This window comes from Ranitomeya variabilis, chromosome 3, assembly GCF_051348905.1.
Source record: "Ranitomeya variabilis isolate aRanVar5 chromosome 3, aRanVar5.hap1, whole genome shotgun sequence".
Classification (NCBI taxonomy): Eukaryota; Metazoa; Chordata; class Amphibia; order Anura; family Dendrobatidae; genus Ranitomeya; species Ranitomeya variabilis.
The window spans coordinates 82,042,742-82,055,636 of record NC_135234.1 but is presented as its reverse complement, the minus strand read 5'-3'; the positions used below and the strand labels follow the sequence as shown (position 1 = coordinate 82,055,636).

Sequence of the window (12,895 nt, the reverse complement as noted above, 5' to 3'; positions counted from 1 at the left end):
CTCATGTCTCTTCTGTTCCTAACCTGCTATTGACCTGTGAGGTGTGATATGAAGATTCACCTTTAGAGGGCGCTTGTGAGTCAGAAGAGGAGCACAGACAAGTTTACTTGCCTGAAAGTGACGCAAAGATGTCTTATAGAGCCCTTTGGCAGTGGATTTATCTGCAAATCAGACCATGTGAGGGGGGTTTGGTGTACAAAAGCTGTGCAGGATGCTGAGGGCTGCACTGAGCAGCTGAGAGCTCAGCAAGCAGGTGAGCACAGGGGAAGGGATCTCCTCCCAAGAAGACTTTGCTACCTCCTGTCTCTGCTACTCCTCCACTATTCAGGTAACTTACTGCATCTGTCCTGCCATGGACCTGACTGTGCAAGTGCTGCCACCTCTTATCTGGGCTCTTCTGTCTCTTATTAACTGTTGACTCATTAGTAGATTACTTATTGTATCATTAGTACTTGTGTCCTCAGCCTGACTGTACAGTATGTCAGGACCCTGCAGGAAGAAATACCTTGATGTAAAGGATGTTTTATGTACCAGGACCAAACAATTACTGATTGATGTCAGATAATTATTTATATGGTGGGAACATATTTCATAGTACTTTAAACATTGTATTTCCTAGAAAAAAGTAACAAAGGAAAAGTGGATGCTGCCCCACGGAGCTTACATGTTAATATTTACTGAATAATTTCTTCATATGAGGATATCACCTATGATCAGAATTTTTAGACTATATATATATATATATATATATATATATATATATATATATATATGCATACAAAACCTCATATGAAACTATATGATATATATATTTATTTTTCTCACTTATATAGCTCCATTAATTCTGCAGCGCTTTACAGACATTATCATCACTGTCCCCATTGGGGCTCACAATCTAAATTGCCTATTAGTACGTCTTTGGAGTCTGGGAACAAACTCACGCAGAACATAGAAGCTCCTTACAGATATTGTCCTTTGTAGAATTTGAACCCAGGACCTCAGCGCTGCAAAGTAACAGTGCTAACCACTGAGCCACCAAGCTGCCCTATATACACATGTGTATATACAATATTTATACATCCTAAATATCTGTGTAACCTATATCCTAAATAGTATACTAGCGACTAGAGAAACTGCAGCAGCACTGTGGTAGAGATGGGTGCAAATCCCAGGGCTTCAATCAAATTCAGTTAAGAGCTAATAGATAACATTAGACACACTTTTATTTGCAAAGATAGATATTGGTGGGGCAGAAAAAAATATATCAGCTAGTGCCTTGCTGGGACTTGACTTTTTAGATGTAATTTTTTTTTATTAATCAGTATTTTTCGTCCATGTTTGTATGCCAAAACCAGAAGTGGAGCTTACAGAGAAAAGCTATAATTGAAAGATTGACGCTTGTTCTGGAAACACTCCTGGTTTTGGCATAGAAATACTGATGTGTGAATAAAGCCTTAAACATATTGTTGATTACACCTTTTGGCCACATTCTCACAATGAGCTTTTGGTGAGTTTTTGATGTTGCAGATCCCTTTTTTAAAAAAAATACTCAACGTAAAAAAAAAAAACTCATCGTGGGGGCATAACCTTCCTGGCTTCTATCATTTACATTATATTGTCTATTTCAGCCTGGCTCACATAAACCAGTTTATTTTTCTTTATCCCAATATAATAACAACTTGGTGAATATCAGCCAAGCTTTTGTCGCTGTTCTGTCATTCATCGTTTTTTTTCTTACGCTAAATTTTACAACTTGGTTCACCTTTTAGTAGTTTTTTTTCCCCCGTCATCAGTCCTGTGTCAGCATAATGAACAGTAGATTGAGATCTTCATAGAAGGCACCGCGCTGACATGGTAAATTTGCACATCTGCCGGCATTTTCAATGAACAGATGTAATGAGCTCCAGACTGGAGAACAGGTTTCCATTCAATTTGGCTATGTCATGGTCTTGTTAGGGCCATCTTGTTCTTGTTTTATTAGAATTCCTATATTCAAAGAATATAATGAAGGGATTTTTTGGAGGGGGTCCTCCGTTTTTATCTATGTTCTGCCGTTTCACAAAGCAGCCGTGGTGCGTTCTGTCAGTGAGGACTCCCATTATTGTGAAGATCTCGGGAATCCTTTAGTCAGTGTTGACTGGGAATGACTCGGAATGACGGGTGCAGGTTTTAAGACGAGAGGACTCTGTAACATATTAAAGTATAGAGAAAACTGGAGCGATCACTTTTAAATCCATTGACTACTTGTAGTAAGCACATTGCCAGAAAGACATAGTTTAGTTTTTGAGCCAAAGTCTGAAGTAGATTGAAAGGGAATGGAAATATTAAAAATATATGGTTGGCCTTCATGTTTGATCCAGTTTTGGCTTTGTCTCAAAAAACTATTGAAAACTGCACCTTAAAATACATCGTCGACACTTGATAAACTCTACACTGTGAATCATTTATTACATTTCATGTCTGAGTAAAAATCAGCACCCCCACCAATGTAATTCCGTATGGATGTTCAGATAACCGAGTGTCCATGTAGGGGGGGGAAACATCATACTCGCTTATACAAGTCAATGGAGCGCAAACAAAACAAAAAAAATGTGATCCCTCGTGGATCATCTGGAGAACATCTGATTTTTATGGATACATGACAATTATTAACACAAGAATCTGTATTTGTTCGTGTACATTTTAAAATGTTGATTTATAAATATGGGCACGTGGATGAAAATCGTCCAATGTTTCTGGATGAAAATTAGATGACGTGTTTCATATAAAAATGAAGTTTTCATAAGACGATTTTTCATATAATAATACTATGCTTGTCTAAACCTGGCCTGATACAGTGGTCCACGAAGATTGGGTCTGTGTTGCAGTTGAGTTATGTCTTTAGTTATCTTAGTAAACAGATATGGGAAAAAAAGGTGATTGCTGATGAACTTCATTCAAATAGTGTTGTTACTGAATTAAAGGGTTATCTTGCTTTTCACTCGAAGCTGAACATCCACTTCTACTATGTTCTTGGAGAAAGAAATTGACAAGTGAAGAGGGTATTTCCTTTAGGTCAGTGCAGTAGTAAATGGAAAGGTCTTTAGTGTGAGGACTAGTGATGAGTGAACGTGCTGGGATAAGGTGTTATTCGAACATGATCGTGTGCTAACCGAGTGTCTTCCCCATGCTCGAATAATATGTTCGAGTCCCCTCGGTTCCATATCTCGCGGCTGTTCGACAGCCACAACACATGCTGAGATTGCCTGTTTGTTAGTCATTCCCTGTATGTGTTACGGTTGTCTAAGCCACGAGACATGCAACCACGGGGACTCGAACATATTATTCGAGCACGGGGAAGACACTCGGTTAGCACGCGATCATGCTCAAATAACACCTTATCTGAGCACGTTCACTCATCACTAGTCCCCTTCAGCAAATGGAATCATAGATCTTGTTTAGGGTCTATTCATACATTTCAGATTTGATCCATAAATTTCTGCAGCAAGAGATTAGTTCTGTACATCTAAATGGGCTGTTTTTGCACGGTGTGGATGAATTGAATGAGATAGTGACATAATGATCTGAGAACTTACATTTGGCTCTATTCACACCTCACCTGGCATATACAACTGGATGCAAAATGGTTCACTTATTAAAGGACCCTGGAGTCATTGGCAGATGTAAGGTATTTAAATATATGTACACCTCTTTGTGTTTATTCACTTTATACATTTGCATTCATCTTTATCAGATCTGAACTGTCCAAATTGTATATTTTATTCATATTCTACATATATATACTTGCTTCTTTACTGGACTTAGCCCTGACTTTTTAGTCTTTGAATGGATTCAGGGTTTGATGTCGAGAAAGTCTTTAGCTCCATCAGGATATTTACATTATATATCAGCCCGTAAAGCATACTTCTGTAACTTTTTATCTGTGTGTAACTACAAATGTCGACAAGCCAGTCTAGCCGCTAGAGATGATTCTTACTTCAATAGCTGTAGCGGGAACCTTTCATGTTGAAAATGGTATGTGATCTGCAGGCAGGATGTTATAGAGCAGGAGAAGCTGATCAGATTGATAGACATTTTTAAAGGGAAAAGTTTCACTAAAACTTGCATTTTATTTGACATCTCTGGTGAGTCCAGTGGGAGGTCCTGTTCAGTGACTGACAGTGTTGCGTGCATGCCGATAGCTGTCAATCACTAGTAGGACCGCCCACAGGACTAATATACATACAGATGCCAGGGATTTCAATAAGTGACATACAAGTTATACTGAATGTTTTCCAACAAACCTATATATCATTCTGCTCAATGTCTCCTTCTCTATACCGTGCTGTCCAAAGATCTCAGTACATATACAATGTGTCAGGTCCCCTTTAAGTCTGTAATTAAAGATTTGGCAACGATACCGTGTAGTGTCCTCTGCTATCTCACCACCTTTGGTTTTTATTATTTATCTGTCATTCAGAAAACATTTATTAACCATATTCAGTGGTGACTTTTGAGCATTAAACTGTAGGTCAGGATCTCGTCTGGAGCTGTGTAAAACTTGGATAGTAAATCCAAATGTTTAACACCTTTATTCCGCAAGCATTTCCTGCAGTATATTGCTGTGAATGGGTCACAAATATTTTTCTCCTCTTGCACCAGATGTTGGGGTTGGGGGAAGATGAGGCATGTTGGATTTCAACATACCTAATCTTTTGTTGTCACAGCAGATAAGTCATCATCAGAGGTATCTGGCAGTAGCTTTTCCACTCTCCCTATTAAGAGACGAGTCAGACGGCCGTATAACTCGGATGAGGATCACAACGCACTGCTTGGACTGGTCATCGGTTCTTCCAAACCAAGTGTGACAGCATGTATTTGTCATTCTTACAGTAGGTTGAGAGAGCCGATTGCCAGTCCAAGCAGTGCGTTCTGATCCTCGTCTGAGTTATATGGCCATCCTACTGTTCCCTTAGGAAAACACATGGACACTTGACCATTTATACCTGTCTGGAGGAATAACTGTTGGTGGAACGAGCATTCGATCAAAAACTATCTAAGATGCAGGATCTTTTAGAATATTGAGATCTGTTCAGAAATGTATTCATCTTAGGCCCGGTTCATACATCCTGGTGATTCTGGTACTGAAAAAAAAGTTTTGGTGAGATCCAGGGTACGTGTCCGTGTGCTAGACATGTGGAACATCCGTGTTGCATACCTGTGTATGTGTGCTATCAGTGTGTAAATGCGTTGCATCTGTATGCCGTACTTGTGCACCATCAGTGTGACAGTTTGAATGTAGAATGCACTGTAGAAATTACAGATGTTTAGGTGTTAGATGTGCAAAGATAGAGATGAGATACATAGATGATAGATAGAAAGATATCCATGAGATACTTTAAATAATCAGTGTTTTGCCTGTGTAGCTTGCTGTACATGTATTTAGCTAATAATTAAATAAATAACTGAAAAAAAAAATGGAGCGGGGTCCCCCCTATTTTTCAAAATGTACTGAGGACAACAGCCCTTTCATGCCATACAGCACTTCAACGGGTCCTTGATGTACTGAGGACAACAGCCCTTTCATGCCATACAGCACTTCAACGGGTCCTTGTATGACAGCACCTCATGTACTTCAACCATCCCAGCCTGTTAATATAAGCCCACAGCTGTTTGCTTGCCCTTAGCTGGTTATTAAAAATAGGGGGACCCCACACCTTTTTTTAGGGTCCCCCATTTTTAGTAACCAGCAAAGGCAAAGCAGACAACTGTGAGTTGATATTAATAGGCTGGAAAGCTCCATTCCCCTTCCCGGCACTTATGCCCCTTCCCGGCATAAGAAGACCAGCTCACACTTGTCTGCTTTCCATTAGCTGGTTATTAAAAATAGGGGGTACCCAATGCCATTTTTATCAATTATTAATTTAAGTATTAGTGAAATACATGTACAGTAACCTACACACGCAAAGCACTGATTATATATCTCACATACATCTATCTATCATCTATGTACCTCATAGCTAACTATCTATCTCTATCTTTGCACATCTTTAACACCAAAAAAACTTTGATTTCTATTCAGATATGTGTCACACGGATGGCACACATGTGTCATCCTTGTGCACGTGTGCAGCACGCATTTCATCCGTCCTGATGGTAAAAAAAGGACTTGTCTACTGGTTTTGGACACGGACATACAGTCATGTGACATGTGAGCAGCACCATAGAATGGGTGTGCGTGTGTCAGTATTTGCAGTGTGTGTGAAAACTGACAACGTACGTGCTGCAAACACGTACGTGTGAAGGGTGCCTTGGGTATTATGATGTAAACGAAGGTCTTAGTGCTAGTGACAACATATAAAAATGTATATTATTAATTGTGTTAAAGGAGGAGATCTAATGAGACGTTGTAACGTGGTGCAGGGCAGTAGCCGTGGGCAAGGTACTCATCATGATACATGAAGATGAGGGTCCAGACTGGGTGTGCGGACTTCTTCTATGGGGGCGCTACTCCCTTGCAGGTCGCATGTTACTGATGACTGATTGGTCAGGACCAGATGTTGAACAGTTCACTGAGGGAAACCACCCATCAAAAAGAAACTTTTTACTGAATGATAACTTGGTGGGGATTATGTATGACAGATAACTGGTACACAGTTTAATGGGCATTTCCTTCAGAATACGGAGTATTGTCACACACAGTCTCACTTACTTTCTCTTAACTCGCTTGGTTTCTGTCTCCACTAGCTCACCTTAATTCACCACAACCCAGCACAGTATTATATTCCAGCTCATGATAGTCCTGTACTTCAACCCGTAGTTCTGCGTTCTCTATCCTCTTAAGGTAACTAGTTTGCCAATGTAGTTGGTACTTAGTTTCTCCGTTTGCTGATGCCTTGGAATTCCCACCTGGGCACTCCCTTTGTCCCATGTTTACTGTTCCATCCTGGTTTGTTAACTCTCTGAGTTATAACTCTCTGAGATATAAGACGTACTGCTAGGCGTCCTGTGCCAGAGCTCCTCTCCAGGGCATCACTCTGTTATTCGGTCACTTTTCTGTTATGACCCCAATGGCAGAGGGTCTCAGAAATAGTTTCTAAGTCTGCAAACACAAAAACCAGCTCATAGGGCAGTGGTAACTGATCTGACCATATATCTAATCCTAGCACCACAAATAACAGCAGCCGGGGAACGTGCCTACGTTGATTCTAGATGTCTCGCGCCAGCCGGAGAACTAACTAACCCTAGAAGGGAAAAGAAAGACCTTTCTTGCCTCCAGAGAAAAGACCCCAAAAGTTGGATACAAGCCCCCAACAAATAATAACGATGAGGTAAGAGGAAAAGACAAACGTAAGGATGAGCTAGGTATTTAGCAAAGAGAGGCCCACTAGCTAATAGCAGAATATAGTAAGATAACTTATATGGTCAGCAAAAACCCTATCAAAAATATCCACGCTGGATATTCAAGAACCCCCGAACCGTCTAACGGCCCGGGGGGAGAACACCAGCCCCCTAGAGCTTCCAGCAAGGTCAGGAATCACATTTCGTACAAGCTGGACAAAAATGAGAGCAAGCAAATAACCCAAAAAACAAAGAAGCAGGACTTAGCTTAATTTTGCACGAACCAGGACCAGCAGATAGGAGCAAACAAAAAGGATCTGATTACAACGATGCCAGGCACTGGACTAAGGATCCAGGAGGTTTATATAGCAACACCCGTGGACTAACGACCCAGGTGGGTGCAAACTGAGGAAAGAAAATCCCAGAGTCATATCACTAACAACCACCAGAGGGAGCCAAGAAGTCTAATTCACAACAGTACCCCCCCCTTAAGGAGGGGTCACCGAACCCTCACCAAGACCACCAGGGCGATCAGGATGAGCAGCGTGAAAGGCACGAACTAAATAGGCCGCATGCACATCAGAGGCAACCACCCAGGAATTATCCTCCTGACCATAGCCCTTCCACTTGACCAGATACTGAAGCCTCCGTCTGGAGAGACGAGAATCCAAGATCTTCTCCACCACGTACTCCAACTCGCCCCCAACCAACACCGGAGCAGGAGGCTCAACAGAAGGAACCACAGGTACAACGTACCGCCGCAACAAGGACCTATGGAACACGTTGTGAATGGCAAACGACACCGGAAGATTCAAGCGAAAGGACACAGGATTAAGGATTTCCAATATCTTGTAAGGACCGATGAAGCGAGGCTTAAATTTAGGAGAGGAGACCTTCATAGGAACAAATCGAGAAGACAGCCATACCAAATCCCCAACACGAAGTCGGGGACCCACACCGCGGCGGCGGTTGGCAAAACGCTGAGCCTTCTCCTGTGACAACTTTAAGTTGTCCACCACATGATTCCAGATCTGCTGCAACCTATCCACCACAGAATCTACCCCAGGACAGTCAGAAGGCTCCACATGTCCCGAGGAAAAACGAGGATGGAAACCAGAGTTGCAGAAAAATGGCGAAACCAAAGTAGCGGAACTAGCCCGGTTATTAAGGGCAAACTCAGCCAACGGCAAGAAGGTCACCCAATCATCCTGATCTGCCGAAACAAAACACCTCAAATAAGCCTCCAGAGTCTGATTAGTTCGCTCCATTTGTCCATTAGTCTGAGGATGAAAGGCAGACGAAAACGACAACTCAATGCCCGTCCTAGCACAAAAGGATCGCCAGAACCTGGAAGCAAACTGGGATCCTCTGTCAGACACAATATTCTCAGGAATGCCGTGTAAACGAACCACATTCTGAAAGAACACAGGAACCAGATCGGAAGAGGAGGGCAGCTTAGGCAAAGGCACCAAATGGACCATTTTGGAAAAGCGATCACATACCACCCAGATGACAGACATGCCCTGAGACACCGGGAGATCAGAAATGAAATCCATGGAAATGTGTGTCCAAGGCCTCTTCGGGACAGGCAAGGGCAAGAGCAACCCGCTGGCACGAGAACAGCAAGGCTTAGCTCGAGCACAAGTCCCACAGGACTGCACAAATGACCGCACATCCCGTGACAAGGAAGGCCACCAAAAGGACCTAGCCACCAGATCTCTGGTGCCAAAAATTCCCGGATGACCTGCCAACACCGAGGAATGAACCTCGGAAATGACTCTGCTGGTCCACCTATCAGGAACAAACAGTCTGTCAGGTGGACAAGAGTCAGGTCTACCAGCCTGAAATCTCTGCAACACGCGTCTCAAATCAGGAGAAATGGCTGACAAGATAACTCCCTCTTTAAGAATACCAACTGGTTCTGCGACTCCAGGAGAGTCAGGCACAAAGCTCCTTGAAAGAGCATCAGCCTTCACATTCTTTGAACCTGGTAAATACGAGACCACAAAGTCAAAACAGGAGAAAAACAATGACCAGCGGGCCTGTCTAGGATTCAGGCGTTTAGCAGACTCGAGATACATCAGATTTTTGTGATCAGTCAAGACCACCACACGATGCTTAGCACCCTCGAGCCAATGACGCCACTCCTCAAATGCCCACTTCATGGCCAGCAACTCCCGATTGCCGACATCATAATTCCGCTCAGCAGGCGAAAACTTCCTGGAGAAGAAAGCACATGGTCTCATTACCGAGCAACCAGGGCCTCTCTGTGACAAAACGGCCCCTGCCCCAATCTCAGAAGCATCCACTTCGACCTGAAAGGGAAGTGAGACATCAGGCTGGCACAAAACAGGCGCCGAAGTAAACCGGCGCTTCAACTCTTGGAACGCCTCCACGGCTGCAGGAGCCCAGTTAGCAACATCAGAACCTTTCTTGGTCATATCCGTCAAAGGTTTAACAACGCTAGAAAAATTAGCGATAAAATGACGGTAGAAGTTAGCAAAACCCAAGAACTTCTGAAGACTCTTAACTGACGTGGGTTGAGTCCAATCATGAATAGCTCGGACCTTGACTGGGTCCATCTCCACAGCAGAAGGGGAAAAAATAAACCCCAAAAAGGGAACCTTCTGTACTCCAAAGAGACACTTTGAGCCCTTAACAAACAAAGCATTCTCACGCAAAACCTGAAACACCATCCTGACCTGCTCCACATGTGAGTCCCAATCTTCAGAGAAAACCAGAATATCATCCAGATAAACAATCATAAATTTATCCAGATACTGCCGGAAAATATCATGCATAAAGGACTGAAACACTGAGGGCGCATTAGAGAGCCCAAAAGGCATCACCAAGTACTCAAAATGACCTTCGGGCGTATTAAATGCAGTCTTCCATTCATCTCCTTGCTTAATGCACACAAGGTTGTGCGCACCACGAAGATCTATCTTGGTGAACCACTTGGCACCTTTAATCCGGGCAAACAAGTCCGACAACAGAGGCAAAGGATACTGAAATTTAACAGTGATTTTATTCAGAAGCCGATAGTCAATACAAGGTCTCAAAGATCCGTCCTTCTTGGCCACAAAAAAGAATCCCGCACCAAGAGGGGAAGAGGATGGACGGATATGCCCCTTCTCCAGAGACTCCTTGATATACGAACGCATTGCGGCATGCTCAGGTACAGACAGATTAAATAATCTTCCCTTAGGAAATTTACTACCTGGAATCAAATCTATGGCGCAGTCACAGTCCCTATGAGGAGGCAGAGCACTGGATCTGGACTCGCTGAATACATCCTGATAATCAGACAAATACTCAGGAACTTCCGAAGGAGTAGAGGAAGCAATAGACACCGGCGGGGAATCAGCATGAATTCCCTGACAGCCCCAACTTGACACAGACATTGCCTTCCAATCCAAGACTGGATTGTGGGTCTGTAACCATGGCAGACCCAAAACGACCAAATCATGCATTCTTTGCAGAACAAGAAAACGAATCACCTCCCGATGTTCAGGAGTCATGCACATGGTTACCTGCGTCCAAAACTGCGGTTTATTTTCCGCCAATGGCGTAGCATCAATACCTCTAAGAGGAATAGGATTTACCAACGGTTCAAGAACAAAACCACAGCGCTTGGCAAATGACAGATCCATAAGACTCAGGGCAGCACCTGAATCCACAAACGCCATAACAGGGTAAGAAGACAATGAGCAAATTAAAGTCACAGACAAAATAAATTTAGGTTGCAAATTACCAATGGCGACAGGACTGACAACCCTTGTTAGGCGTTTAGAGCATGCTGATATAACATGTGTAGAATCACCACAGTAAAAACATAACCCATTCTGACGTCTATGATTTTTCCGTTCATTTCTAGTCTGAATTCTATCACATTGCATTAAATCAGATGTTTGTTCAGACAACACCACCAGAGGATTAGCGGTTTTGCGCTCCCGCAAACGCCGGTCAAATTGAATAGCCAGCGCCATAGAATCATTCAGACTTGTAGGAATGGGGAAACCCACCATCACATTCTTAATGGCTTCAGAAAGGCCATTTCAGAAATTTGCGGCCAGAGCACACTCATTCCACTGAGTAAGCACGGACCATTTCCGAAATTTTTGGCAATACACTTCAGCTTCATCCTGGCCCTGAGAAATAGCCAGCAAGGCTTTTTCTGCCTGAACTTCAAGATTGGGTTCCTCGTAAAGCAATCCGAGCGCCAGAAAAAACGCATCAATATTTGCCAATGCCGGATCTCCTGGCGCTAGCGAAAAAGCCCAATCCTGAGGGTCGCCCCGTAAAAAAGAGATAACAATTTTCACTTGCTGAGCTGGATCTCCAGATGAACGGGGTCTCAGAGAAAGAAACAATTTACAATTGTTCCTGAAATTCCTAAACCTAAATCGGTCTCCAGAAAACAGTTCAGGAATAGGTATTTTAGGTTCAGACATTGGACTACTGGTAACAAAATCTTGTATGCCCTGCACACGAGCAGCAAGCTGGTCTACACTTGTAATCAAGGTCTGGACATTCATGTCTGTAGCAAGCACAAGCCACTCAAAGGTAAAGGGGAGGAAGAGAGGAAAAAAAAAAAACAACTCAGAATTTCCTTCCTTATTATCCCTCTTCTGCAATGCAATAAACATTCAATGTTGTCCTGGCATACTGTTATGACCCCAATGGCAGAGGGTCTCAGAAATAGTTTCTAAGTCTGCAAACACAAAAACCAGCTCATAGGGCAGTGGTAACTGATCTGACCATATATCTAATCCTAGCACCACAAATAACAGCAGCCGGGGAACGTGCCTACGTTGATTCTAGACGTCTCGCGCCAGCCGGAGAACTAACTAACCCTAGAAGGGAAAAGAAAGACCTTTCTTGCCTCCAGAGAAAAGACCCCAAAAGTTGGATACAAGCCCCCAACAAATAATAACGGTGAGGTAAGAGGAAAAGACAAACGTAAGGATGAGCTAGGTATTTAGCAAAGAGAGGCCCACTAGCTAATAGCAGAATATAGTAAGATAACTTATATGGTCAGCAAAAACCCTATCAAAAATATCCACGCTGGATATTCAAGAACCCCCGAACCGTCTAACGGCCCGGGGGGAGAACACCAGCCCCCTAGAGCTTCCAGCAAGGTCAGGAATCACATTTAGTACAAGCTGGACAAAAATGAGAGCAAGCAAATAACCCAAAAAACAAAGAAGCAGGACTTAGCTTAATTTTGCACGAACCAGGACCAGCAGATAGGAGCAAACAAAAAGGATCTGATTACAACGATGCCAGGCACTGGACTAAGGATCCAGGAGGTTTATATAGCAACACCCGTGGACTAACGACCCAGGTGGGTGCAAACTGAGGAAAGAAAATCCCAGAGTCATATCACTAACAACCACCAGAGGGAGCCAAGAAGTCTAATTCACAACACTTTTCACTTTATTCCGGATCATGCTATCCACTGCCTCGGTCTCCACTTGCATCAGGGACACCAACGTGATGTGGCTCTGCTCACTAGTCAGGCCATAGGTATCAGCGTGCCGTAAAAATGGACCTATCTGACTTCCTAACAGGA

General features: G+C 43.1%; 1 protein-coding gene across 1 annotated transcript in view; it reads left to right on the top strand.

Moving 5' to 3' along the window:
* Positions 1-212: 212 nt before the first annotated feature.
* Positions 213-12,895, top strand: part of SLC6A4 (solute carrier family 6 member 4) — a 182,747-nt gene continuing 170,064 nt past the window's right edge. The window contains exon 1 of the mRNA XM_077294287.1: positions 213-328. The gene's annotated coding sequence lies outside the window, so the exon portion shown is untranslated. The remainder of the gene's footprint in view (positions 329-12,895) is intronic.